This window comes from Mustela lutreola, chromosome 6 (genome assembly GCF_030435805.1).
Source record: "Mustela lutreola isolate mMusLut2 chromosome 6, mMusLut2.pri, whole genome shotgun sequence".
NCBI lineage: Eukaryota > Metazoa > Chordata > Mammalia > Carnivora > Mustelidae > Mustela > Mustela lutreola.
In genome coordinates, this window is record NC_081295.1 from 123412035 (window position 1) to 123437157 (window position 25123).

At 47.9% G+C, this 25123-nt stretch overlaps 1 long non-coding RNA gene and 1 pseudogene across 2 annotated transcripts; both read left to right on the top strand.

Moving 5' to 3' along the window:
* The window catches only part of LOC131834701 (HLA class I histocompatibility antigen, alpha chain G-like), a 172450-nt pseudogene that overhangs the window by 47378 nt on the left and 99949 nt on the right, over window positions 1-25123 (top strand).
* Window positions 1904-9368, top strand: LOC131834394 (uncharacterized). 2 transcript variants are annotated; one of them, XR_009354837.1, is made up of 3 exons: window positions 1904-3464; window positions 5825-5929; window positions 8254-9368. It is a non-coding gene; the product is annotated as an uncharacterized LOC131834394 (long non-coding RNA). The 2 variants fall into 2 exon arrangements; XR_009354838.1 differs by having other exon boundaries at window positions 1904-2724; window positions 3283-3464; window positions 5825-9368.

Consider the following 25123-nt stretch of genomic DNA (forward strand, 5'->3'; position numbering starts at 1 on the left):
CAAATATTCATATATAGTATTGAATCTTCTCAGATGTTTAGTTATTTATATTTTTAATTTGTTTGCAGCTTACTTTGTGTAAGTTAAATATACATTTATACATTTTATCAATTCTCCTATCCAATATTAGAATTTGCTGTGTATATTAATTTAATGTAAAATGTTAAAACAGCTGAAATCATAAGAAAATAACTTTAAAAAAGTATTTAAATTTGGGGTATAGTTGACATAGAATGTTCCATTAGTCTCAGGTGTACAAGTAATGACGTGACAAGTTCGCACATCATGCTCTATTCCTCACAGGTGTTGCTCCCACCTGCCCAATGCAGCCCTTTGACAGTGTCATCCACTGTCTTCCTCATGCTGTGCCTTTTATTCCTGTCACTTATTCATTCTGGAACTGGAAACCTGTGTCCCCACTCCTCCCCCCTATGTCCCCAGCCTCCACCTCCTCTCCTCTGGCAACCTTCTCAGATGATCATTTACTGAAGGAGTAATGCCTGTGAACAAGAGAATCCTGTGAACAGAAAGTGCACTGTGTAAGTATTTGACACTTGGCTTCACAGCTCAAAGGACAGCGTGAACTTCTGATGACACCGTTTCCATGTTTGCTGCTCTTATCACCCGTCAGTACTATTATAGAAAGTTCTACTGTTCCCAGGACATTCCTGCATGCCGCTCATTTATAATGTTCTTCAAACAGTTCTTTTGACCATGGCCGATGATTTCTGTTGCGTCCTTAGCGCGGACAGCACGTGCTCACACGCTCAGCTCTCACACAGCTTTGGGGCGTGATCTGCATGTCATCTTTACATGGCTGGCAAGAGCAAGACACCAGTGAGTTTCAACAAAAGTAGCACAGATTTTTTTTTTTTTTTTTAAATCTGGATATGCCAAATAGTGTTTGCTTTGCAGCAAATCACATACAATCTGTGCATTCTATGGGGGCACCATGGGTGTGGGATTGGAATATGACTGTCCCAGGGGGCGGGGAACAGGGAGTGATGTTGTATCATTATCTCCCATTGTGTTATGTTGTGTGCCCTGTCTCTCTTTTCGCACAACTCATATGTGTACACAATCACACACAGACACACACACAACACACAGATACACACGCATTACCCACATGTGCATCACTAGGTCCTCACTCAGTGAAAGCTGGAGCCTCCTCCAACCCCCCTGCTTCCTGCCTTGGGACAGCGCTCTCTTAGTATCTCCCCTCAGCGGGGTTGGAGCTCCAGGAGGCCCTGCATTTCCTGCCTTGGGCTCCACACACCAGCCACCTTCCTCTACCATGACCCTGGAGAGAGGGAGACAGAGTCTGGAGTCCAGTGGTGTATGCAAGAGCCAAGTTCCTCAGACGACGAGACCAAGATCTTTGTGAGCCAGATGAAGAGGAACCCCGAAACCTGAGGAATGTGCAGCAATCCCACCAATAAACCCCATGACAGCCAGCAGCTTGGGGCCTGGGAGAAAGCAGAGAGTCGAGCACAACTCCCACCCCAGGGACGTGCGACCCTCTTGACAGGTGCCCCCCTTGCCCCCGTGTCAGGCTGGGGCAGGCAGAAGGTATGAGCTAGTGGTTGCCCTCATAGAGCCCACAATGAAGATGGCGAGGCGTCCACCCTTCTGAGAGCATGTGACTGAGCGTATGAGGCAGACTGAGAGCTACTGAAGACAGACACCTCCTTAGATGTCACACGAGAAGCAGAGACATGGTTTACAGGGTTCATAGGCCAGACCCCCAGTGGTCGGGGGAAGGTTCATGAATGAGCTGGAACTCTGTGTAGACCCTGATGTGTGTGTATGATCTGGGTTGATGGGGGGATGAGGTTCCAAGCAGTCAACAGTCAGGCTGGGCAAGGTGTGGGTGACATTGGACATGGGAAGGTCAGGACATAGGTGGGTCAGGACATAGGTGTAGTTAATCATTTCTAGTTAATGTCTCGAGGTTTTAGTATATGAAACAGTTACTGAAGGGCCTTGCATATGGGATCCAGGCATAAACCAGTGAGAGGCACGATTAGGGCTCAGACTTTCCCATACCGGAGTGTGAATTCCACAGTTTGCCATATGGTTCTGTTTCAGGCCCTGAGTTCTGTTTCAGTCCTGCCTTCTCAGGGCTCACAGCATCAGAGGAGAGAGATGGTATGCAATGAGGTTTGGTACAGTGTGTAAGGATGGGACCAGGATCTTTCCAGAACTTTTTTAGGATCTGGGAACAAAATCTAGGAAGAGGTGCTCCTATGACTCCCATCACTCAGGCCATTACAGAGATGTTAAGAGCTGTGCAGGAACTGAGGAGCAAGACAGAATATGTCCTTCTTACTGTGTCACACTAGCACAGTCTACACAGTGAATGTTCCTTACGGAGAAGCTAGTGGGAGTGGGGTGCAAGGACCAATGTTGGGGGGCTCTGGAGGCATGCCCTGCCCTGACTGACAGTGCCTGGTCCTGAGGAGGAGGTGGGCAGGCCCCCCCACCCTGCAGGTCACCGTGGCTGGGAGCTCCAGGAGGACAATGGGACCTTGGGGCAGTGACAGGATGGCTAAGACAATGACAGTGACTGAGCTTGGACATGGAGCCTCTGCCATCCATGGTAGTCTCCATGGGCGGGAGTCCAGTGGGCACTTCATGGAGGGATGAGATGGACTCAAGAAGACGTGTTTCCTATCGTTGCAGAGACACTTGAGGTTTGGGACAAGAACATCAGCCGCACTGGTAAGGACTCCCCACAGCCCAGCCCTGCAGCTCTTCGCAGCCCAGCCTGGTGCCGCCCTCTCTCCAGAGCTACTCACACACGGGGATAGAGAACATCTAGTGTGGGACGGGGGGCCATGCGCTGAGGACAGTGGCCCATCCTGAGTCCCCTGGGCAGTGACATGACACACTCTTCTTAGCCCATGCTGGGGAATGTTCTCTTGGAGAGCACGGCAGTAGCTCTGAGGCTCATGGAGGTTTCTCACTCTTCAGGCTCTTTCCCAGCAGAGACAGAGCAGCTTTGAGGACCTATCAATACTGAGCTAGAGATACTGAGTTATAGGCTTCATAAAAGGGTGGAGAGTCTCTGAAACGGTTCTTCCCTTGGAGGAAAATGTCAGAGGTGGTTCCCACCCTCTTGTCTTGGGCATGGCCTGGCTAGTGCTGGTTCCTTCTGCCCCCTGAGAGGGAACACTTCCTGCCTCACCCTGGCAGGCAGCAGGTATCGCATCTAGGTCTGTGGAGTCTATGCTTTTCCAAAAGGCCTTGCCTTAACGGTCCATGTTTGTTCTTCCACAGAGTCTCCCAGAACACACGTGACCCACCCCCAACCCCCTGACTGTGGGGTCACCTTGAGGGGCTGTGTGCTCTGGGTTCCTGCCTTGTGGAGATGACTGTGACCTGTCAATAAACCAGGGAACACCAGATCTAGTACAAGGAGCTTATGGAGACCAGGCAGAAGGGGATGGAACCATCCAGAAGTAGGTGGCCATTGTGCTGCCTTCTGGAGATGAAGAGAGATACACGTGCTGTGTGCAGCATGAGGGGCTGCCTGAGCCCATTACCATGAGATGGGGGTTGGGGGATGAGGAGTGGAGCCCTATATCAGGGGTCCAGGAGCCTTCAAGAGACTCTCAGCAGAGTCAGGACACAGGGGCACCACTAACTTTTCCTTTTCACCTCTGATCCTTTTGCCCAGCTCACCATGCTCACCATGCTCACCTAGGTGGCATTTGCTGCCCAGGTTCTTCCTGATGCTCTCATCACTGGGGTTGTTTTAGCAGAGGTTTAGATTGTTGGAACTATAGTTGCTACAGTTGTGTTCTAGAACAATAAGAACTCAGGGGGTGAGGACATCTAATTTCCTCATTCTGATCGGCCTGTCTCATCCCAAGGGTTCAACTGAAACTCCTGTTCCTATCTATTCTGAAAGAGATATGGAGGCTGTACAGCAAGCCTGATGGGGGAGGGCAGGATGGGGGTTTCCCTGGCTGGCGGGAGGGCAGGCTAGGAGAAGGTGGGAGGCTGGAGACCTGCTGGACCCAGAGCCCCACCACCACCTTGGGCAATGCACGGGCTGCCTCTGGATTCCAGGATCTCGATCTAAGGTCACATCTCCCACTCCTGTAGGAGGGTTCCAGGAGCAGGCATGCATGAGATCCAGAGTGTACCAGAGTTCTGGGGAGGGGGTCACTTGGTGGTGGTAAAAAAATTCTCGGGTCCTTTTCCCTCAAGATCCTAAATTTTAAAAACTGTTTTGTATTTAAATTCAATTTAGTTAACATATACTTTATTATTAGGCGCAGGGGTAGAAATTAGTGATTAATCAGTTGCATATAACACCCAGTGCTCCTAACATCATGTACCCTCCTTAATGCCCATCACCCGATTATCTCTCCCCCTCCACCTCCCTTTCAGCAACCCTCACTAAGATCCTCTTATAGTTTACCTCCATCTCTGTTTTTATCTTATTTTTTCTTTCCTTTCCCTATGTATATCTGTTTTGTTTCTTAAATTCCACATATGAATGGAATCAAATGGCATTTATCCTTCTCTGGCTGACTTAATTCACTTTGCATAATACCTTCTGGTTCCATCTAGGTCATTGCAAATGGCAAGGTTTCTTTCTTTTTGATGGCTGAATAACATTCTATTGTGTCTGTCAATCTATCTATCTATCTATCTATCTATCTATAACATTCTATTGTGTCTGTCTGTCTATCTATCTGTCCACCACCTCTTCTTTATCAATTCATCAGTCGATGCACAACTGCCATCAGATCCTAGATTTCTTAGAAAGAAGAGTAAGCCAGACTTCAAATAAAGTGGGAAATGTGATGCAAGCATGTCATGTACATATGTCTGTCTGGGGGCAGAGTCACAATCCTGCAGAAATTTGTATAGAAGTTTGTGTGGAGGTTTGTATATGTGTGTGTGAGTGAGCGCGTGCAAGCATGTATGCGTGTTCGTGTATACACACATACCTGTGTGTGTGTATGTGTGTGTGTGTGTGCACACTCTGCTCTGAGAATTCCTCATCCTTGCGTCCACCCTGGCCAGGTCATGGTTGCCCCGCCCCACCCCCACCACATGGGTTACAAGTTCCATCCGCAGCAGGTGAGAAAGTGAAAGGGACTCAGGGTGATGAGTGAGGGGGCGAACTGGTACATGTCATGGTAGGAAGAAGAAAACAGGAGCTACGTTGGTGGGACTCTCTTCCTCCCCAGGGTTCTGCTTGATAAAAGCATCAGACACTGGTTAAAAGGATGTACATGAATTGAATCATTTAAAACCTCCTAATAACCCTGTGAGATAGGGAAAGGTACCAACTCCAATTTATAGGGAAAGAAACCAAGGTCACTATGAAGTTAACTGAGTCAATAGGCTGAGCCATGACTCTAACAAAATGGTCAGGTGCTGAGTCCAAGTGATCACCATTTTTTTTTTTGACCCCTGGACACTATTCACCGGCCTCAGTAAGGGTCACCACCTTCTGTGGCTCTGACAGCTCCTGCATATGCATTTTTCACTGTCCCTGTAGGGGAGTCCATGGGGTTTGAGGGGATGGGAGAGCTGGTTGTACGTTGGTGGATGGAGTGTGTTTGCTGGAGGTGGAGGGGAAGGAGGGCACATCTGGGCTGTAGGGAATCAGTGGAGTCTGCATCTGGGGTGTGAGGTGGACTGTTCAGCATGCAGAAGTGGGGAGACCAGCCGTGGGTGGGCAGAGTCCACTTAATGTTTTGTTGACAGTCTGAAAGCACAGCCTGAGTGAGCCTGAGGGACACGGGGGTGAGCACTCATGACCTTCTAATCCTGCTGTCTCTGACTTGTCTTCTTCCAGCTGACTTCCTGGTGAGGCCTGCGCTCCAAGGTGAGAAGTGACGTGAAGGTGGCACTTCCTGATAGCCTGACAGTAGCTCCAAGTGAGAGGAAAGCAAGTAGGATGGTAGGAAGTTGACCTTCATGTTGGAAAGAGAAAACGGGATGTCTGTCTTCAAAAAAGGGGAGGGCTGCCCTTTGGGGAGGACTGAGTAGTTCCTTATGGGCTGGTGGACTGGGGCCTCAGCGTCTTGCTGGATGTAGGCAGATGCTGACCTCAGTTTCTGGTCTTTCCAACACAGCTGCTTGCTTCAGCAAAGCTTCCAAGGGGAGAAGATAGTAAAAACTCATCAGCAAAATGCAATTCATAATCATATATATTCCAAGCTCATCACTGCCATATTTTATTGGTTAGAAGATATTCCAGATCCCACCCATACTCAGTAGGAGGAGATTCCACAAGCCCATGTGGACCAGGAGGTGGGGACCATTGGGCCTTATTATAGAATCTGCACAGGGATGTTCCAGGTGACAGATGGAAGGAATGGGGGGTAGGAAGGTCTCTGCGCTGGATGTGTTCACACACTGGATGTGTTCATAAATCTGTACTTACCAGGCTGTTACCCTGCAGAGTAACTGAGCAACATAATTATACTCTGGCTGCCCTGCTGAATATGACCTGCAGGCTGAGTTGTGTTATCCAAGCAGGGTGTTAGCTATGAGAATCACGCTCATTTGGAAAGGTCTGTCTCAACTTTGTAGATCCTGAGAGGTCGTCCTCTCTGAATATTTCCCTCCTCATTTGTCAAACCTTCTAAATCTTTAGGAAGCGTGATCACTACACTCAACCATTTTGTTTCTTTCCTGCATCGTGCTGCCTGGCTAACCCTCATCTCTTACTATTTCTGCCAGTCTGCCTCAGACAGGATTCCACCAAGACATTTCTTGTGATTCCACTCTGTCAGTTTCTTTCCCTTCATCCAGATCATTTCTTAGTGATTTTCTCTTGTATTGATGAGTTAGTTACATTAGGAGGTCACTATTCTATAATTAAATCTTCCTAATAACTTTTGGACCTAATGGGCAAAGTTTCTCTTTCCAAGTTTCAGGTCCTTCCCATACAGGGAGAGTCACGAGTAGGTATAGAACCTCATCAGCATGAGACAGGTGGGTCACAAAGGTGTGTACCTGTATTTTCTTTCTATCTCAAGCATGTAGTACAACATCTGGCTCTCAGCTTCTGCGTGGAGGCTGCTTCCCCAAACCTCATCAGGATAGTTACATTTACCAGGGTATTCACCCCACTCTGAATTCCTTCATGTTTCTCTCACTGAGCCTAGCAGAGAGCCTGACATCTGCTACTGCCTATTATGTGTCTGCTAAATGGAGGTGGGGTTTCTTGGGCAATTCAGAATTTATTACAAAAGACTGAGACATGCACAAGGTTGAAAACATTTATAGAACACAAAAGAGTATACAGTAAAAAGTAAATTTCCTCCTCTATTCCCTCCACAATTCTTCCAAACTCTCTCCTAGGTCATAAGAGCTATTACCAGTTTCCGCAGTATTATTATGGGAGAGATTTCCATTTTAGGGGGTGGCATTTTATGAAATAATCTACCTCTAACTTTGTTCTCAAATAACAATATATTCTGAGAAGATCCTAGATTTTTACATACAAAACTCATTCAGGATTAGATTTTGATATTAGGTATTGGTAATAACAATTCTGCCACAGGTGATTTTTTAAAATTTAAGTAAAGCAGAAATCACCCTCATTCCACAGCGACACAATTTCATGGAGTACATGTTCCCTCAGATTAAAAACCCCTTCATTCACCAGCCTCCCAGGAGGTGACTTTTGTCTGTGTGACTACATTTTTGCCATTGTGGGGACACAGAATGTGGTAGAAGGTTTTGTCCTAAAAGGAGGGAAACATCCACTTTTTCTGTTCTCCCTGCCCTGCTCACGGACCACAGACATGGTCTTAGGTGCCCTGGTCATGCTAATACGGAAATTTCCCAGGGTCATCGTCAGCAGCGTGTCTGGATAGCCACGTGGTGCAGACTGACCCTACAGTCCCAGACGGCTCACCTCACTCGTGGGACACACACAAGCTGCTGTCCCATGGACTACTGTTGGCTGGGTTTCTGTGGCACACAACTGAACTAATGCATATGGAGAGGGGAGGGCTTCCTGGAGGGGGCGGCCATGGTGGTCTGTTCTGGAGATGAGCAGAGACAGATACACAGGGGGCAGCACTGGGGGCTCCCTGGGACACTGTCTGTGTTGGAGGAAAGGAGAGCTGGGCCCCAGGGGCAGCACAGGGAGACTGGAGACTGTTCTCTCACCTTTGTAGCCACGGGGCTGTCCTGGGGCGTGCATGGACTCACCAGCTGTTACAGTTGGGGGCCTGTGTTTCTTCTCTTCCCTTCCTGTACTTTTTACAGAATTCCCCTGTTGACTGCATCCAGGACGAGAATCCCTGCTGGTGACCTTTCCTCCTCGTCCTCCTGTCTGAGGGCAGTGGCTATGGGGGTTGAGATTTGTGGGGGTTGAGAAACCCCTCAGAGGAAAAAGGAATGCAGGGTCTTTTGTCATGGGGGTCCACCAGAAATCTGCACTTACCCAGGCTGGCTTGGACGGCCCACCTTGAGAGTGTGGACCCCAAATGCCTCATATCTTGTGTCCTGATAATTCCAGATATTCACTGCATAATGTCACTCTATTCTGTGTGCCACCAGCAAGTCACTATGTCCAGCTTCGGTTCCAAAAGTGGGTATTATTACACAAGGGCATGAATACCGGAGGATGGGAACACTGGAGCCATCTTGGGATCTGCCTACAGCAGGGGTGACTTTGGGAACCACCTGAATGTGTGGCCTCTCACAGGCCTATGGCTAGGAATGCAGAGAGCAGACCAAATGAAGAGCTCAAGTCCGAGGATGTTGGTGATCACTCCCCAGGAATCCAGATCAGAGTTGGGATGTCACACGTAGTTACAGGGGGACAGGGCCTGAGGCTCCACCAGTCAGGTGACCACATGCCAGACTCTGACTCAGGATGTGTGTGACAGAGAAGCTGGGACAGTCCTACATGCATTTGGCACAGGTGGTGTGAGTGGCCGTCGTGTCATCCCGCTGCCAGGAGCAGCAGTGACAGCAGTCCTGGCCTCAGGGTGTAGTCTTATGAACAGTGGGACCTGTGCCCAGCACCGGGGGCAGTGGTTCCTCTTTGGTCCTTGAACTGGGGTGTGATGGTGGATTCTGTTCCTGCCTGTGCAGTCTTGGGCCTGTTCTGTGGCTTTCCATGAAATAAAATGAGGCCTAGTACTCTAACATTATATACACAAAATATATATTTTCCCTATAAATATATATACTCATAATATATGGATTTAATTTATATTTAATATCTCATCTTCTTTTTTCTTAAAATATGTTTTAAAATTTATTTATTTTATTATATATAATTTATATTTTATATGTTAAATTATAGATATGTAACTCTCCCTGATAATACATTTATACAAATGTATTTCTTTATAAATATATATAGTTTCAAATAAAAGAACTTGGACTCTGTTTTGAAGAAAAGGAGTGAGTAATGTGTGAAGGAATTCTTTCAGACAGCATGGATTCAGAAATATTTTCCAGTAGTATTGAGATATAATTGACATAATAGTTTATAAATTTAAGGGCACAACCTTTGGATCTGATTTGTTTACATACTGCAAACTGATTACCACTGTAGCATTAGCTAAGACCTGCATCCTGTCAGTTACCGGTGCGTGCGTGTGTGCATGTGGTGGGAACATTTAAGACCTACTCTTTCAGCAATCAGATTTTTTCTTTATGTTGAGCTGATAACCACATTCTCAGTCTGCCACCTGGCTGGACTCCATGAGAGAAAAAAAATGTATCTCCCAGCATGCCTTGCATTTTTCTTCCTACAAAAAACCCCAATAAATGTGTATGTAAGACCCTTCCCCACAATGAGTGCTCTCCTCAAGGACTTCAGTGCTTCCCCCTCTCTCTGGTAGAGCCCCAGGATTGCTTGTGGCTTTGGTACCAAATACTCCGGTCTTTTCCCAGACCCACCATCTTAGAATGTAGGTGAGGGCCCAGGAATCACTTACTTTAGCAGCCCTAAAGAGGAAGTTGATGCATGGCCATGTGGGGATCCTGCTTTGTGTGCTCACTACTCAGTGTGGGATCTGAAGACCAGCAGCAGCAGCAGCACCAACCTTGTTATCAACCCAGAATCTCATGCTCTATCCCAGACTATCTAGGAAATTCCTGTGCACACTGAGGGCTGGGCCTCCCTGGTCTCTGTGCCTTCTGGACGCAGAACCAGACTGTGTAGTGCGCTCTGGGTGTGCGCTCTGATCAGCCTGCTTAGTGCTGAGGAGTCCAGGGTTTGGTCCTGTTCCCTTCTCTTTTATGGTTCTCACCCCCTGGTGACCTCATCTCTGCTGAAAGTTCTAATCATCATGTATATGCTGTCACCTCCCAAACCTATTTCTCCAACCCAGGTATTTCTCCTCTCCTGCACTATCAAACTGGCACCTTGTTTGCATTTCTTTCTTTCTTTCCTTTTTTAAAAAAAATTACTTTATTTATTTATTTACTTAAAGAGAGAACATGAGCAGGGAAAGGATGGAGGGAGAGGGAAAGACAGATTCTCCAGCACACTCCAAGCTGGGTGGGTAGCCTGACGCAAGGCTCAATCTCAGGACCGTGAGATCATGACCTGAGCTGAAACCAAGACTCACATGCTCTGTGTACTGAGGCACCCATGAGCCCCCTCATTTGCATTTCTAGTAGATATCTCAGATTTAATATTCCTAAATTGGATGCTTGTGTTGCTGTTTCCCCAAATATCCTGCTTCCAGAGTCTTCCCCATATCCAAGGAAGGCACTGCACATTTCTACCTGCAGTCTGAAATACTGGATGCCCTCCTTGATTCCTCCTCCTCACTACCCAGAATGAATCCATTAGGAAATCCTGCAAAGTCCATCTTTAACTATCTCTAGCACCCAATCACTTCCTATTACTTTCTCTCATTATACGACACCCCACATCTCCCACTTTTTTTTTTTTTCAAAGATTTATTTATTTATTTGAGTGAGAGAGAAAGAGCAGAGCAAGAGAGCATGAGCAGGAGAGGGGTAAGAGCAGAGGGAGAAGGAGAAGCAGGCTCCCCTCTGAGCAGGAAACCAGGTGTGGGGCTAGATCCCAGGACCTTGAGATCATGACCTGAGCTGAAGGAAATGCTTAGCAAACTGAACCACCCAGGCCCCTGACACTGCACTGGTTTCCTACAGTTTCTGTACTGGTTGCTTGGCCCTGTACCTCTCAATTCTGCACAGCAGCAAACAGATGCTTCTAAAACAAGCCCTCCAGGTGGATCATCTGTTCCAAACCATCTTTAACTCCATCTCACTCAGAGAAAACTCAAAATCCTTCTAATCCTGGGCATCTGCCCTCATGTCACCTGCTCTCTACTCCAGCCTCGGTGGCCTCCTCACCTTTTCATGAATACAGGACACATTCTGCCCTAGTGAGTGTGCACCGGAGGTTCCCTGCCTGGAAAGAACTCCCTGCAGACCTCCTCTTACACAATTCCTTCATGTCCTTCAATTCCCTCAGAGCTCACCTTCTCAGTGAGGCTTGCACTTAGTAGCCATCCTTCCTGTCCCCACACAGGTCTCCTCTGGGTCCCCTTCCTCACTGCACTTCCCAACCTCTAACAAACACTTCTCTTAGTTACTAGCACAGTCTGCCCCTCATTACCAGCACATACGCCCCACAGGAAGCTCTTGCTGCACAAGTCCTGGAGACAGGGGAGATCCGAGGGCCTGTCACCCCAGGGCCAGGTGGGACAAGGTTCCACTGAACTGGATGATGACCCAGCAGAGGAATGACCATGTCAAAGCCCAGGATGCACCTAGCACAGGCTGGACACAGTCCCTCCATGCTGGCTCCTCAGGGTCTCTCCTGTCCCCACCCCCAGAGGAAGCCCAGCAAACTTGGGGAATCTGGAAGGCTCTCAGTGCTTTTATTTCCTCTCCGGAACATTAGGAATCCTCTGCTTTTTAAGTAACCTATCAACTCCTCCTGGCAAGCACTGAAGAAAACAAACTGCATCCAGAGTTTTAATTTCAACCAGAGATTAAGAGCGGCAGCTTCCTGGGAAGAGAAGCACAGACGGGGATGGAGAAGGCCCCTCTGCTGGAGCAGGGGAGCAGATGAGGGAGGAGAATGCAGGGCACTGGGGGGCGAGAGGCAGGAGGGCAGTGGGGGACAGAGCGAGGCTCCCGGGCCGGGCCGGACGGGGCGGCGAGGTGGGCGGCGTGGAAATACCTCACTGAGCAGGAGTCTTCCGGCGCCGAGGGGCTGCGACCCCGCCCGACCCTCCTCTGGGCGCGGGGCCCGGGCTCATGTGGAGGGAGCCGGGAGGGCAGAGGGAGCGGGCACCGAGTGGGGGAGAGCAGAGCCGAGATCCGGAGGGGACGGGGGAGCACAGGCCCCGGAGGGCCGGGGGAGGATGGGTGTCTGGGGCTAGGGGCTGCGGTGAGGCGACTTTCCCAGAGGTCCCGCGTCTCCGCCGGGAGGTCCCCTCGCTCCCGCCCCGCAGCTGCCTTTTCCTATCGCCCAGGTCTCGGTCACGGCCGGGGCACAAGCCAGCAGCAGGACTATGTTTCGGGACCCCAAGACCCAAACCCTTAGGGTTCGAGAAGCAGCGACGTCCTGGCGGGCCTGGTAAGGACTTTAGAACCTGGAACCCCGGTGCCGCTGATTGGCTTCTCCAGAAACCTGTCACCCAATGGGAGTGCGAAGTGTTTGCGCGTCATGGGTATCCAGGCAGGAGGACCAGATACAGGCTGTGAAAGGGAGAAATGAAACCCGGGGAGATGGGGATTCTCTGGCGCTGGGCTTCCCTACACCGCCGCGGCCCTTGCTCCTGAGACTCTGAAGACCAGTCCCTTCTGGGGATCTGAGACTTTGCCCTGACCCCTCTCCTCCTGCACGGTGATCAGGTAATCACTTTGTCACCCTGTCTTCCCGAAAAGAGCCCAGGGGCTCTGAGGAAATCAGGCCGAGACCCTCAGTCCTTTCCCGAATATTGGCTGAACTGGACTTTCTTACCCCTCAGCCCTCACCTCTGTCTTTCCGGACTCTTCTAGAGAAAACTCACCCCCAGAGCATTTGCTACCGGAGAGAGGGCAGCCCTGGGAACAGAGATGGAGGGCTTTGTCTTTACACCTGGAGAAGCTGGGTTTGGTGCACCAGCTGCAGATTCTCACTGAGCCCAGTGTCCTTTTTGTGGATCCACTGTCGTGGTAGCACAGTCTTGATAACCCCTGAAATATCAGCAGTCTAGTTCGTGAAAGTGATTTTGGCTCCTTCCACAGAAATGCGACCATACAGCACAGCAGTCAGACTCACAAAATTCTTCAGTTTCCCCAAACAGTATCAGTCACTGCTGTATTCTGAAATAATCTTCTTTCCCTAGCCTGGAGATTGTCTGTGACTGTCCTGGACATACCCTCAGTGCAGGGACGCACAATTGTTATCGTGTATTTCAGCTGGAAGCCTGTCCAAGCTTGGATCACCTGGAAGTGGCAAGTGTTCAGTGCAGTAGAAATGCCCTTCCCCCGTGTCTGTGCATTGCCTGTGTGTGTGTGGACACCTAAGGCATGGGTGTGGTTATTGGGGCTCTAGGCATTATCTGATTATCACAAGGAGGCAACTGGTTTTCAGGCAGCCCCACAGAGGGTAGTTATACCAGATGCACAGAATATCTTGCTAAGCCCTTTACATATTTATGAATTAAAAATCTAGGTAGCAACATAAAGTCTGAGAATTCCGCTGTTTTAGAATTTGTTACCTCTGTTTCTCTCCCTCAGCCTGTGTCTGCTGTCTGCAGCCCTTCTCTCTGGCTCTCTCATCCCTCAGGACCTCCCCTCCCCTTCCTCCACCATCTCTCACTCCTGAACTGGGGCCCTGGTGCCTCCCCATCACCTGCCACCCTGGTGCCTCCCCATCACCTGCCACCCTTTTCCCCACATGGGTCAGCGATCCTGCTGACATGAGTCAGCTCATGTCATGTCCTCACTGAAAATGCTCCAATGGCTCCATCTCACTCCTGGGAACCCTCTAGAATGTAGAGCACACTAGCACAGGTGCTTTGGACTATTTTGGTGAAAACTGTATCTACAGCATAGAAAGCTGTTCCTGGTACATAGTAGACACTAAGTTAATTGTTGAAAGAGTGAATGAGTGAATGAAATATGACTGTATTAGAACTTAATTCATTCCATAAAAATCACAAAGGGGAGTATAATAAAAAATTGAGAAAGATTTTGTTGCATGCAGTTAGTGTGCACAGTAGCTCATAAATTCATTTCAGGGGAAGAAATGCTATGTGTTTATTTGTTACACAGAGAGCCTGGGTATTCATTTTCTATTACTGCACAGCTGATTACCACAACTTCATGGCTCAAAACAACACCAGTTTTTTAGCTTACTGTTTTTTAGTCAGAAATCCAGGCATGGGGGACTTCTGGCTGGCTCTGTTGGTAGAATGTGTGACTCTTGGTTTCTGGGTCATGAGTTTGAGCCCCATGTTGGCTATGGACCCTACTTAAAAATAAAAAAAAAAGAAAAAAAAATCAGGCACGATGTAGATGGGTCCTTATTCAGGATTTCACAAAGCTGTGTTCTCATTTTGAGATGAGCTTCTCCTTCAAGTTCATACAGAACTGTTGGCAGAATTCTGTTTCCTACAGTTATAAGACTGAGGTCCCCAATTCCTTGCCAGCTGGAATGGTCCTCATCCCCACAAGCATCTTTGCCATTTTGCCCTCCATTTTCAAAGCCAACTACAAACAAAACCCTTCACATTGAATCCTTTTCACATTGAGGCTCTTTTTTGCTCAGAAAGAGCCCAGCCCTTTAAAGACTCACTGATCAGGACCCTCTAATCTAAGGGAATCTCCCTGTCTTACAGTCTGCTGATTTGAGACCTTACTTATATCAACAAGGTCCCTATCCAGCAACACCTACTTGAGTGTTTGACTGAATAACTGGGGGGAAGGGGAATAACCAGGGGTACTTACTGGATGTCCTTCATCCAATCTGCTAGTCACGGAGCTCCCACTCGTCTCTTCAAGGCCCTTTCATCCCCACTGATACTAATGAGCTAACTCTAGGACCTCTGTCCCTGACATGATCCCTGCCCTGTAGAGGAAATTACCCTCAAATTTCTTAGTGATGCAGTTTCCTCTTGCCAGCACCTTGGCTTTGGGTAAGGTGATTCTTCTGGATCTTCTTGAGGAACATAATCCTCTGGGGGGGGGGGTGTTCTGGCCTCATATCATGCCTGCGTTCCGCATGTCCACTTCCTTCAGCTTCTTTATCCCATCCTTTACTGTCTGTCTACTGGGGCAATACAGGTCTACTTTGTGGAGAGTTGGACACTTTTAACGGTCTACATAGAGCCACCCCAACAGTGAGATTGCCCCATGTCCCTGGTTCAGGATAAACCCACATCCTGTAAAGTGCCCCCAGTCAATGCAGTTTTCCTTCTCCAGCCTGACATTCTGGCCCCTAATCAAGCACCTCAGAATCCAGTCCCAGAGCTGCTGCTCATGCTCCTACACATGCATGCTGGGTAGTTCTTGCAAAACTCCTGAGTGGATACCACATGCATCTAGGGATGAGACTTCTGCACCATCTCCCAGTACAGTAAGTGTTAACCATTACTAGAGAAGGGCAAGCCTCCTTCATGTGTCGAGAGGGTCCTGAAGGGCATCCACTGAGGAACTTGATCAATTCTGCAGGAACTTAAGTTTTCCCCACAGGGGCACTGACTGTCACATCACGGGTCTGCCATGGCTGAGTGTCCAAACCTCTCTGGAGTTCCTCCACTCTCCCATTATGATTATGAGCTGCCATTCAGCTCTCTGCACCTTCCTCTACAGGACAGGGCTGCCTCTGTAAGATACTGCAGAGGCTCTCTTGTGTAGCCACTCACTGCTGTTAATAGCCCTCAGATTCCCATGATCTTTGTATGTTGTATCAGTGGAGATCACCAGTAACCTGAACCTCCTCCTGGACCTCCCCTGATTCTGCAGCTCCCCACCCCCTAGTTACTTTCCACCGGCTTCTGTCATCCCACCTGCCATAGCTTTCCCCCAGACCAGGACAGTTTCTCAGCTCACCTCCAGTAACACCTGCCTCCAATACCATTCAGCTGCCCTTTGTGTCCCACCTTCCAGCGTGGTCGATGGACTCTTGGTCTGTCAGGCAGTGTGTGAGCTCGTCCCCAATCCCCATCTTTCTGCCTGAATTCTTGGGCCATTCCTGATGCCACTTGTGTTTCAGTGTTTGTGGGGAGCAGACCCAGTATAGCATGATAATGCCAGGAATCTGTTAGGAGAAAGCCTCGTGAGAAGACATGGGGAAGGAGCCAGAAAGGCTGGGAGAACAGCAAATCTTGATGCAAGTCTGAATCTGAGGGAAGGAGACAGACAAGGAAGGTTGGCTGGAAGCATCCTAGACCCAGTGCAGAGTCAGGCAAGTTCATCAGGATGTCGGGGAGCCCAGGGGCCTCAGTCAGCCTGCAGAAGAGGAAGAGTCTTGCCTCAGTTGCCTTGCTGTTCCCAAGCACTGGCTGGAGGAATTCCATAGGAAGTGTTATCTCAGAGTGCATATGGCATCAGATCTGAGAGCACACAGTTGGGGCTGAGAATCAGTTAAATACCCTCAAGCTGAGTGTCAGGGTTGTGTCTTCTCACAGCCAGCACCATAATCTAGTTGAGAACAAACACTGATGATGAAAAAGAGAACAGAGGAAGACTGCTAGACAAGTACCTGTAAGTAGACAAGAAGGGATGAGGTCTACGGCAGCAGTAGAGGGAGCGGCTTTGCTAGCACCAGCATGAATGGGTCACCTGTCCTAAAGGCCTGGAAGGCCCATCACATGGGGACAGATGCTAGGACATGAGCATATGGTGGGAGAAATCTGTACATTTTTCCTTTAATGTGTTCAGTGTGCTCGGTGACATAGAAACAAGATCATTTACAGAAGAAAAACGGGGAAGGGGGTGCCTGGGTGGCTCAGTCATTTAAGCATCTGCCTTCAACTCAGGTCATGATCCCAGGGTCCTGGGATTGAGTTCTGGGTGGGTCTCCCTGCTCAGCGGAGAGCTTGCATTCCCTTTCCCTCTGCCTGCTGCTCTGCCTGCTTGTTTTCTCTTTGTATCTCTCTGTCAAATAAATAAATAAAATCTTTTAAAAACGAAGAAATGAAGAACAGGGAAGGGATATTGGATGAACTGAGAGCCCACATACCTCCAGGGCAGGGATGCCAGGTCCATGGGCGATGAGACACCCTGTGGGAGAGGACTACGCAGGGAGTCAGGTCCTCAGAGGACCTGTTTTTTGCTTTTTTTTTTTTTTTTTTTTTTTTTTTAGGGGACCTGGTTTCTGTCAGAGTTGTGAGGTGAAGGGAACATCCTGAAAGGATTGTGGATATTTGCTGATCATGGGCTGAGCATTCCAGGGGGCACAGTGGAAGGTTCAGGAGCAGGGGGGATCATTGAAGGAGGCAGGACAGGGTGTGCAGAGCCTCATGGAGTGAGAGTGCAGGATATCTGGGGGTCCATGAGTGACCAACAGAGGTGAAGAAGGGACATAATGATATTAGTCCTGGTGGACTCCAGGCAGATGGTGATGGTGGGTGTGTGAGAGGTGATGGGGAGGAGCAGGGGCTGGGGCTCTCACTTGGGCTCTGTCATTGGGATGACGAGGTTTGGGGTGACTGGGTCTTAGTTCTACATATGGGCCTTTTCTCAACCCTCAATTATGAGAGGCAATCCTTGGGGTAAGAATGGTGCTAAATAAGTCCATGGGTTCAATCTTGACCCCTGTGGGGCAGGAGTGCACTCACACAGGATGTCAGCTCTGCCTGTCACCTGCATTGGGAGAGAGACTTCTGTGACACCAGCTATAAGCCCAGTGCAGGGTGCCCTCTTATATCTTCTCCAGGGAGCATGAGGCCTAGGGGAGCTGGGATCTTAGTCCTCTAACACCAGTGCACACGTCCACACTGTGGAGTAGGATGTAGATATTGAGATGTTGTTCCCAAATAAAAAATGATTTTTGTTTAACTGAGTGTTGAAAAATTCAGAAAGAAGGAGTCAAAAATAGAGATTCTACTTTGTGGTTTTCCCTCGGACTACCATCTATGGGCTGGAGAGAGGAGTTTTAGAGGGATACAGAATCCGCAGAAGAGGCACCAGGGCTCCTGAGCTTTCCTCTCCTGCCACCTCTGCCTGAGCCTGAACCCTGTGGAGTTCAGGGCTGTCTGGAAGGTTGTTCATTGTCCCGCTGATGTGAGGCCTCTGCTCAGACATCTCTACCTGACATTCAGTGCAGACCCCATTCAGGCTTCTCGTCAGAATCCATTTGAGAGCAGAGCAATGGTGGGGACTCCCTTACCCCTTCTCCCTGTGTGGGGTCTCAGGACCAAGGAGAGAAGACCCCTGGGTCTTCTCTCCTCTTCAGCCAGGCCCTCCCCAGGGTTTCCCTCCGCTGCGGGCACCTGGGGAGGGCCCCAGACACTAGGGGGCGCCCTCATCCCAGATGAGGTTCAGAATGCTAAGTCTTTTCAAAAACCACACTGATGCGCCCTGTGTCCACCCAGAGTCACATAGATAAGGAAGATGTGGTACACACACGCACACCCACACACCCACACACCCACACACCCACATACAAACCATAGACTATTATGCAGCCATAATTGAGGATGCGATCTTGTTATTTTGACAATGGATGGAACTACAGGGTGGTATGTCTGCTAAATGAAGGAACCCAGACTGAGAAAGACAAATACCATACAATTTCACTCATACATGGAATCTGAACAACAGAACAAATGGAAAAAGAAACACACAAAAAGCAGAATCAGACCTGTAAATATAGGGAACCCACTGATGGTTGCCAGAGGCAAGGGGGTGAGGGATGGGCACAATGGGAGAAGGGGAGTGGGAGACACAGTCTCCAGTTCTGGAATGAAGAGTGATAGGAATGAAAGGCACAGCACAGAGAATTGCTGTTGACAGGCGGCAGCTACACTGTGGTGAGCATAGTGCGATCACAGAAGTGATCAATGTGATGGACTCTGAAAAACAATCTGAGGGATTTGAAGGGGCCGGGGGTGGGAGGTTGGGGTACCAGGTGGTGGGTATTATAGAGGGCACGGATTGCATGGAGCACTGGGTGTGGTGAAAAAATAATGAATACTGTTATGCTGAAAATAAATAAATTAATTTTTTAAAAAAAGAAGTGATCAGTGTGTTTTATACTTGAAGCTAACGTAACCTTGTGTGTTCACTATGTTCAAATTAAAAAATTTAAAGAAATTAATTAGAAAGAATAAAATATAAAACATATCAATTTTTATTTATGGGTTTTGGATGTTTGAGTTATCCTACGTTCTTTGAAAAACTTCTCCTAATTTCATAACTTCTATGAACTCTATATTTTGTGACGTAAAAGAGTTTGACAATTAAAAACCAGCAGTTAACGAACAGGGAAAAGCCATAGTGAAATAACAAGAATAAATGCAAACATTGGAAACTCTAGACGACATGGACAAATTTGTAGAAACAGACAACTGATGAAGACTAATCATGAAGAAACAGCCAACCCGACAAGACCCATCACTAGTAAGAAGATCGAATCAGTAATCAAATCACAGAGATGTCCTGGATCAGGTGGCTTCACTGGTGAATTCTACCAAACATTGGAGGAAGAATCAACACCAGTCCTTCTCAAAGTCTTCCAACAATGAAAAGGAGAGAACTCTTCCTGACTCATCCATGGTGCTGGCGGGTCCAACATCCTAAAGCAGGCACAGGTACTACAAGAAAAGGAAAGCACCTGACTGGCCTGTTGCCTGGGCTCTGCAGCATGGTACATAAGTCCCAAGCCTAGAGACATCTATCATGAATCCTGCCCTAAAAGACCCTCACCCCAGACTCTGATACTTGACAGATACCACAGATGTGTGTACATTTCATTTTAATGTTGTTTGATAAATTTTGACAAATGAGGGAATGGGGTTCAGGAGGGGTGGTGATGCAGAAGGGGGAACTCATGGGGTAGTGTGGGGGTGCAGGTCAGAGTAGTGTCCCCCCACCCTCATGCCTGCTGTTGTCTCCTGAACAGAGTGTCACATTCCAGAAGGGATGGGTGAGCCCTCTCCCGTGGCAGTGTACCTGCAGAGAAAAGATGGCAGTTACAATAAGTCGTGGAGAGGCCATGTGGGGTTGGTAGAAACTCAGACACCTACACATGCGAGTGTTTGTGTGGGGTGTGGTGTCAGAGGGTAGACTGGAGGTGCATAAAGATATATAATTGGATGAGAGAGGAGAGGACCCCACACAGAAATAAACAAATATCCCAACATGGAATCAAGGTCAGGGGCATAAAGTTGTCATGCAGTCATCATGCACTCGGCACCCACTTCATGCACTCTATGGCATATACTAAGGAACAAGCAGACTGAAGAGTTGGAGAAGCCAGTTTGCTGAGATCCAGACTCGCTGTAGGAGATGTGCATCTCATTGTCAGCTCACTGCTACTGACCTCAAAGTGACCCTGCACATCAGTGAGGATCTTGGTATCATTTTCATCTGGCACAAACGTGATGGCCATGCCGTTGGGGCCAAGCTGGCCTGCTCGGGCCACCTGGAAGGAGGCAGAGGTTAGCCCTGGGAAGAGCCCATGGTAGGAAGACACCCAAAAGAAGGAGTGAGGATGTAAGGTGAGAAGACAGAAAATCGGGGGTGGTAGCGGCACTAGGATGCTCTGTGGGTGTGGATCTGACCCCATGCATGTAGGTGTGGGAAGCCTCAGGCATGTGGTAGTTGGAGACAATGTTCATCTGCTCAGTGTCCATGCCTCGGTGAAATAGGTTGGTAGCTGCAAGAATTCCTTGTGGAAGATCTTTAAAATGGCTGATACGAAGAAAGTCCTCATGAGAAAGGATATTAGAAAAATGTTGACAGTCCCTTCTCTCAACAGTCTGATTTCCTCCCAAGGACAGAAAACATCCTTCATCTCTGACTCATCACTCCTCCTGGGGCATCCCTCGGTGGATAAGAGTTCTCCACCAGGAGCTGGGCCACCACAATGCAATGCTGCACAGACATCACAGAGGTCTCTGCCTGTGTGTGGAGAGAAGGGGGATGTGGGTCCATGTGTGTCGGGGAGAGAGAATATGCACGAGAGTGGGAGGGTTCAGTAAGTACACTCCTCTCCATGAGTCCCTCTAAGCTTCTCTTACTCCCTGATACATGCTTCCTTTCCTGCTCTCCGTATAGCTTACTCTTTCCTCCTTTCCTTTGGTTGTGATTTTCTTGAGCAGGTTGGCCTCTGAGAAGATACAGTACCGAAATCTGGCAGGCATATTAGGAGGCAGGAATGAGGTATTCCATGAAAAAGCGCTAAATATTGGAAGTAGAGTCTGGAAAGTCCAAGATCAATATTCCTGCTTAGGAAGCAAACGTAAGACCTACCCTAATTCTGGGAAGTAGTTTTACTTGATCGATAGTCTACATAGTCGATAAGCTGACAGAATGTTTCTCCTCAGGGCGTGATACGAGAAGAAATAAATTCAAGAACGTTAACAGGGCCAATGTAGGTTGGGATTGTCAAGAATTAAAAACCCTTCATGGTTTTTATATTTTAGGTTTGCTTTGTTTATTGGGATTTACATTTACTGACTATCTGACCGTGACAGGCATGGAATGGAAGAGCAGCCCCCACCTTGCTCGTGCTCAGCCCCTTGCATCCATCAGACACATCACCAGTTTGGCCAAAAATTACATATTTAGTCAATCCTCATTGTTCCCATATTCTGTATTTGCAAATTCTCCTAGTTGCTAAAAATTGTTTTAACCCCACGATCAATATGCATGGGACTTTCATCATCATTCAGGGACACACACAGAGCAACAAACACATTTAGTCACCTGATATGCATGTTCCCAGCTGAGGTGAAACATTTTTATAGAACTTGGAAATGTGCTTCTCAAACTTAAAAAGTTGCAAAGACACTCTGGTGTCTTTACTTTATCTAATGCAACCCAAAGTATAAAGCTAGGATAATCAGAAGAAAATTGTCAAAGAGATGAAAAAGGAGACCAGCGTACAAAATGAGGAGTTTAGAATTAATCTCAACTATATGTGGATCCTGGATTGTTGACACAAGCAGGACTCTAGGACAGAGGAGAAAGGATGGAGTTTTCAATAAAAAGTGAATTGACTACTAACTATTCATGAAGGAAAACCCTAGATTTGAGCCTTTTCTTCACACCATATACATGCAAAAACAAACCAATTAAAATCCATAAAATTTCAGAAACGTTTACAAGAAACACTTTATGATTCTGATTTAAGAAAGAACTTGTTATGCAGAACATGGAAGATGCTTGCAATGGAGAAAAAAATTCATTTGTTATTAGCTTAAAATTGCAAGCTGCTGTTCACAAAAGACATTATTAAGAAAGTGAAAAGACAAGGCACAAATGAGGAGAAATTCTTTGCCTCACATGTTAGCACCAAACACCAGTCCACAGGACATGCAAGCACCGCTCTGGTCAGTGAGCATCAGACAGACTACTTACAGAGTACATGCCTTGAAGCTTCCCATTTGCCACACTTGAGTGGCAGCGAGAAGGCATGGGAACATTTGAAGAGCTCAGTCCGTAAGTGGTCCATGGAGGATTGTCTCCCAAGGGACAGAGTACAGTGAACGCTGGGAAAGGAGATAAATGGGAAAGGGACAAAGAAGAAATATAAAAGATAAACATGCATATGGAAATGTGCTTTCTCTCTTTCACTGAGAAAAATGCAAATTATCACCCTAATGACAACATGAATGCACCTGACAACATACTATGTGTTAGAGCCCGTCACAAAGGACCATGCATTGAACGATTCCAGTTTTAGCAAATGTCCGTAAAAGGCAAATCGACAGAGACAGAAGGTAGATGAGTGGTTGCCTAGGGCTGGGGAGAAGCGATGGGAGAAGAGGTGGAGTGGCACAAGGTTTCTTTTAGGGCTGATGAAAATGTTCTGAAGTTTGTTATAGTGATAGTTGTACAACTCTGTGAATATACTGAAAACAACTGAACTGTACCCTTAAATCAGTGAATGATACGTGAATAAGATCTCGGTAAAGCTGTAATAAAAAACCCGTAGTGAGAGAGTGTGCTGAATCCACGGGAAGCTCGAAGTTGCGCTGACTGACTGAGAAGAGCTGTCAGGGCAGATGGAGAAGAAGGAAGCATCTGTGATCCATCTCTTCCTGGACAGCAGGTGCACTGGGGATCTGTCTGATGTGACTGTCGTGGAAACATAGGGTCTACTGAAGGCTTGCAGCTTGCAGGGGGAAGGCTTGGAGGGTAAACTGCTGTTCATTTCAGTCATTTTCAGCCGGGCTCCAGACATGAGGCTGTTATCTGCTCGCCCCCAGTCTGTTGTGGAGAGCCAGCAGAAGTCCCTACAGCAGTTTGAACACAGCTTGTGGAAGCTAAGGTGAGCAAGTAGGACGCTGTCTTCCAAACATCAGGAATGAATGTTCTGATGGCTGCTTGCGGGTTTTGGTCAAGGGGGCGATGCAGCGAAGATGCAGGCCAGAGTGCTTGCAAACTCACCGCCAATAGGACAAGCCCTTACTCCTATGGTTGAAGCAACTTCAAGAGTATATAAACATCTGGGGGCTTCACTCCTCTTCATTTCCCCTTTTTTTGCATTTTGGGAGGCAAGCATATAAGCAGTAGAGCATGGAAAAGCAACCATAGATATAGGGACATTTAGAAAGCTACCCTTGCCCAGGGAAAGGTGCAGACTCATAAATGACCTGAGAGGTTCTTAAGTTGGCACCTTTCATGGATTCCTGGGACAGAGACTACATACACAACAGAATGACCAAACACAAAGAGCAAAAAATAGGAACAAAAAAAGCTCTGCAGACTCCAGGGGAGGGGAGGATCTAACTTCTAGGATTATTAATTATTACCAAGTATTATTACCAACTATTACCAGGATTGAAATGTCCAGTTTTCCAAAAAATGCACAAAGAATCAGGAAAATATGACTTTTGAAAGAAAAAATATCAATGGTAGAACCGTCTGAGGAAGGCAACAGTCTTACAGATGTTCCAGCGGAAGTCAGGTGATTAGGATCTCTCTATCTGTTCTCTCCTGATAAACAAGAAACAGAAATAATCAAAAGATAAGGATAGATGATGATGATAGATAGATAGCTAGATGATATATAACATAAGAGGCTACTACCCTTCTGTAAAACCATCAACAAATAAACAACACAAGTTGATGACTGTGGCTCTGGGAAAGCTCTGGACTATCCTGAGGAAACAGCAGAGCCATATGGAGCACAAAAACCAAGAATGGCTGCACAGAAAAGCACAGGAAGCATTTCACCTGTGTCATCTGTCCTTCAGTCTGGAGCAGCTCAGAGCAAGGAAGATGCCCTCAGAGGGATTTCACCTGCAGGGAAAAGAGAACAGGAGGATTCCAGCCATCCTGCTCACCTGTGCAATCTGCATCTGTGCAACCAAAGACTCCCACAGTCTCCACCAATGCTGAACCCCCTGATGGATCTGTGGGAGCAGGAGCCCCCAGAGTCCTGCCGCTTCATCTCCTTCCCAGCGCTGGAGCTCTCACTGTGGTGAGACCTGCCCCCAGCGGTCCAAGTCCCAGCTGTGCTCCACTCTCCAGGATTAGGATCCCACATAACCTCACCATCTACAAGGGCTGGAGATGCAGCTGCACTGGGCTCTACCACTTGTTCCACATTTGGAGGTTTGAGCAAACAATACTAGGGTCATGCAACTGATGTTCTACATCCCTTTCTTTGAGTCCTGATGGGGGCTTTGATGCAACATCAGTCCTGTTGCTCTGCATACACCTCATGTGTACTAAACTGGGGCTTTGACCTGTCATCCTGGGGCCATGTTGCTGCTGTTCTGTGTCCTGTCCACTGGGTCTTGAGTCACAGCTTTGACACACCATCAACAGGGTCAGACTGCTAATGCCCTATGCCCCACCTAAGGGACCTAAGTGGGGACTTTGCTCCGCCATCACTGAGGCATCCTGCTTCTGTGCCATGCCCCTGGGTCCCAGCCACTGCTGTCCCCTCTCATCCCCTGGCCCCCGTCACAGCTTGAGTCACTACTTAAGCCACAGAGAATCTGGTTCTATGAGTGATGTGCAG